The following is a 4,916-nucleotide window of genomic DNA, read 5'->3' on the forward strand; positions in this document are numbered from 1 at the left end:
TTTTCCTATTAGCAGAACTTTTCTGTTTCATGACATGGTATTCAAGTAGAACTTTTTGCTCGGATAGATGGTCCATTCTGACGTAAGTTCGGCAGCGCGAATGAAGGTGCCCGAAGGCGTCCCTTCTTCGTTTCTACTTCGGGCTTCTTCATTCGCCCTGCTTTACTTATGCCTTAGAGATTGTGATTGCCATAGAGCGCATGCACAGTCCCGAATTGTCACGAGAAAACTCTAAATGTCACCCATCCGCCGTGATCAATTATGGCACCCTTCACGGTAGGCTGTTTAATCTTGGAGTCGATGCTGTCCGTTTCAAGGGGAATTTTTAAGTAGCACGTATTAATTGTGCTCTGTTGTATTTCATGTCGCTTTGTAGCCCCAGGCTGCAACATCTTATTAACTGCGTGGTTAAACGTTTCAAAGTTTAAATGTTTACTGAAGGTCAGGAAAAGTTATTCCAGCGTTTATTTCAACGTTTATAAAACAACAACAAACGAACATATAGAACAAACGAACATATAGAACAACACACTGACAAAAAAAAGGAACGTGGTAGTTAATCTTTGGTTACACTCTTCCCCTGTATTAATAAATAAAATAGATGAACCCGGAGGTCTCTGTGGGCCTGTGGCGCAACGGATAACGCGTCTGACTTCGGATGAGAAGATTCCAGGTTCGAGTCCTGGCAGGCCCTATTTCAATTTTTCCCTTCTTGGCCACCATATTGCGAATGGTCTAACATACAAGATATATCGTTCCTGCGACAACCAAACTGTAACCTAGATGGCCAGGTGGTCGAAGTTATTCCGGAACCCTCCAGAACGGCACCTCTTTTTTCCCTTACGGCGTGGTTGGGGTGTCCAACGAGAAGTGAGACAAGTCCTGCGCCATTTCCTTTCCTCAAAAACCAATCTTTCCACTGTGTGCAACGCGACAGCGGCCAACATACCATCTTATTTGTGTGGGCACGTGAACCATCATTGCTGCTTTGGAAGTATTGCTGTCTTAGAGTATTTCTGTCGGACACGAACCCTTGACAGTGAATACCCGGCCATCGCCGTGGCTATACCATACTGCAGACTCATCCTGGAGAGAGAGGGAGAGATGACTTTTATTTTTCAGCTCAAGTTCGAGCCTTCCTCATCCTGGAATCCAAGCAGGATTGGGAAAGGAAACACAAACCAAAACAGAAACAAAAGGCAAATAATGAAATTTATGCAGTCACACTTTTCAAAGAGGCAATAAAATCCGCTGCATCTTTATAGACAACGACACTCTGTGGCGTTCAAAACGCTACGGCTTCCAGTTACTTCTCGGCCACGCGGTAGCCACTGTCGCATTGCAGGTCACACTGGACGCGACTGTGTTGCGCATCAAAGCGGCACGCGCGAGCAGGCAACGCGTCAGAACACTGAAGAGCATAGAGGTACTTGACGTACTTGAGTGACGTACTTCAGTGTAAACATTCACGCTTTTAAACCCAAAAACCCTACTGAGGGGCATGATGTGGGCAGCCTTCGTGGAGAATGCAGCAGCACTGAGAACGCCCGGGGCACCGTCAGAAATCGTCGGCTGAGCGTGCCTCCACACACACACAAACACACACACACACACACACACACACACACACACCCTCACACTCACACACACACACAGACGCACACACACACAACACGCACGCACGCACGCACACACACACACACAGTTACTAGAACCAACTCAGTTTCACAGCTCCCCATACCGCCCAGCGGAGGAGAGTGTCCCAAGCGGCGGTCACGAGAACTAACGGCGGTGTAGTCGAGCCTTGCTCCCTGCCGGGCGCGTCGTCGGCTACAGGCAGCGCTGAAGCGAGGAGCGGCCGGCACTTATGAGGTTTTGGCGAGCTGCGTTTGCGCTCTACATGGCTGCAGTAAAATAATACTTCAATTGCGGCAGCTTTTCCTTCGAAGTTGCGTGTTATCTTGGAGAACACGTTTGTGTGATGCGAAATTAGGCTTTTAATATTGTGAAAAAAGTGCAAAAATGCTGGCAACACGCTCGCGAGCCTTGTTTCTTGCTTTGCTCAATGGCTTGTGTTTTCTAGCGCGTACCCGAGTGCATAGTTCCTATAATGTAAAGAGGTCAGACAAAGTTTCAGTGCGTGGGTGCACTCTACTTTAGGAGGGAACGTAGTGAATATTCGAATATCCACTGCGTTGTCGGTAATGCTGCGGACTCCAGACTGTCACTTTGTGCAGCGCAGCTGGGCATTTCGGAATGCACTTTTGCGATCTCGGAATTCTCTAAGTTACCTCGTGGCACTGCTGTCGCGACACACTGGGCACCGCGATCCATTGGAGGCTTTCTCTTCGGCGTAGTGCATTTTGGCTTTGAAATATGCGCCTGGAATAAAGGAAACAGCTTCGGAAGAGAGCCTGGTGCCAGCATCCATTTCCCTGTCTCCAAAACCACTTCCGTACCTTGCACTACATGGGGATAGTCCTTTAGAAGGTCTTCTTCTTCGAAATGGGGATCACAAACTTTGCATTTCGAGGTCAGTTTGCGATCCTTTCTGTGAAGTGCACGCTCCCATCTTTTAAACTCGATGTGGTCTTTTGGCGGCCCGAAGCAATGACGGTCCATTGAGTCATCGTTGCGATACCCGCTATTGCACCCCGGTGAAAAGCAGGTCGGCATGAACAGGTCCGATGTCACAAAATACAAACAAAAATTAACTAAGAAGCAGACGACACAAAGCGGCTGTCGCAAGCGCGCTTTACAAAGGGCGCAGCAGGGCCAGCAACCAGCGTCTCCGCTTCGGCCAACGTTTCTAGATAAAGAGAGTTGGAAAACATGCTCCGGGTATGCGGCCCCTTTCTGTCGCCGATTTCATCTCAAAAAGATACGAGCGCCATCTTTCGGCTGGTAGGAGTACCTCGTTTGTTCTTCCATGGCCTCCCTGCCTCCGTAACCAGCTCAAGCATCGGTACTTTAACACCGCGCTTGATCTCAGAGGCCACGATTTCTCTTCACCGCCGCGGCGCCCATTGGCTCCGCTTGGTCACAGTTTGCTGCGCGAATGATAACTGTTAGCTCGCGCCTGGCATCGTCTGCGCAGGGGGCGGCTGCTTCTAGCCGCGCTCATCTACGAATTGCGAAGTCCGCGTGCGCTCTACGTCTGGGGTACGTCAGGGCAGGATGCTCGAGGTTGAGCCTCTGGCTGTAAATATCGGAAAAAACTGGAAGCCCTTCTTTCCGCAGTTTAGAGAAACATGACGTACCGCTTGCCTCCTCGTAGTTTATGTTGATAACATTATATAAAAACGTTGAGCTGGGAGTAGCAGACGACGCGCTCATCCTAAAGCGACCGCAGCGCCACCGCCTAGACGGTGATCGCGTGGGGCCGCTCTGCTCCCTGGCTCGCCGGCGCAGTTTGCCAACTGTCTTTACTAGAAACGTTGGCTTCGGCGGACGCGGTTACTGCGACGCGCGTCTTTTCTATCTTTGTTGCTGTTACGTTAATATGTAAATAGTTTTATTACCATTGTACCTCTTCCCCTGTCCTTTCTACAATCCTCTCACCTCTTTCATTTCACTCCTACACACTGCCTGCTATCCTTTATTTCTGTTGAACCAGCTGAGGTGCTTTCAGCAACGATGGCAGATGCCGGAGCTAGCAACAATCTTTTTCCTTTCATTTACCATGTATTGCTTTCAACTCTCTTCTGTCTGCACGTGGCAGCGGTGGTGGCTCAGCTGTATATCGGTGGCCCGAAAAAATGACTGTCCGTCGTGTCATCGTTGCGATACCCGCTATTGCACCCCGGTGCAAAACAGGTCAGCATGAAGAGGCCCGATGTTACAACATACAAACAAAAAATTCAGGCGCCGCTTTGAGGATCTAAAGTGCGCGAGACGAAAGCCTTTCCACGCAACTTTGGCCGCACGGCTGTTGGCACACACGAGGCGGCAGAACCAACGTTATTTTGCGAGGAGGCAATGGGGTGGCTTGGTTTGGCTAGCCATGACTAATTGGGTCATGACCCATGCCTTACTAGTCATGATTGGTTACTAACTAGTCATGATTGGTTAATGACTAACTAGCCATGACTAGTTAATTGATGGCTGGTTAATGACTAGCTAGTCATGAATAATTAGTTGATGACTAACTAGTCATGATTCGTTAATGAACTAGTCATGTCTGGTTAACGACTAGCTAGTCGTGACTAACCAGCAATGACAAACCAGTCATGACTAGTCATGACTAAGCAGTCATCAAGCAATAATAACTAGTCATGTCTGCTTAATGACTGACTACTCATGACTAACCATTATTGACCAATCATAACTAGTCATGACTACTTAATGACTAATTTATCATGAATGCTTAATGACTAACCAGTCATGACTAATCAGTAATTAGTCATGGTTAGTAATGACTAACCAGTCATGACTAACCATGAGTGGTTAGTGGCTAGCTAGTCATGACTTACTAGTCATGATTGGTTATTGACTTACTAGTCATGATTGATTATTGACTAACTTGTCATGATTAGTTAATGACTAACTAGTCATGATTGGTTAATGACTAACTAGCCATGATTGGTTAATGACTAACTAGCCATGAATAGTTAATTGATGACTGGTCAATGACTAGCTAGTCATGACTAATTAGTTGATGACTAACTAGTCATGATTGGTTAATGACTAATAGGTCAGGACTATTTAGGTCATGAATAATTAGTTAATGACTAACTAGTCATGACTAGTTAATTGATGACTGGTTAATGACTAGCTAATTTGACTTATTAGTTAATGACTAACTAGTCATGATTGGTTAATGACTAACTAGCCATGACTAGTTAATTGATGACTGGTCAATGAACTAGGTAGTCATCACTAATTGGTTGATGACTAACTAGTCATGATCGGTTAAT

General features: G+C 46.9%; 1 non-coding gene across 1 annotated transcript; it reads left to right on the forward strand.

Moving 5' to 3' along the window:
- The first annotated feature begins 621 nt into the window (after nucleotides 1-621).
- Nucleotides 622-694, forward strand: TRNAR-UCG (transfer RNA arginine (anticodon UCG)). Its single transcript has one exon. It is a non-coding gene; the product is annotated as a tRNA-Arg (tRNA).
- Nucleotides 695-4,916: the final 4,222 nt, after the last annotated feature.

Source organism: Amblyomma mixtum, chromosome 3 (genome assembly GCF_055824585.1).
Source record: "Amblyomma mixtum isolate Tamu chromosome 3, ASM5582458v1, whole genome shotgun sequence".
Classification (NCBI taxonomy): Eukaryota; Metazoa; Arthropoda; class Arachnida; order Ixodida; family Ixodidae; genus Amblyomma; species Amblyomma mixtum.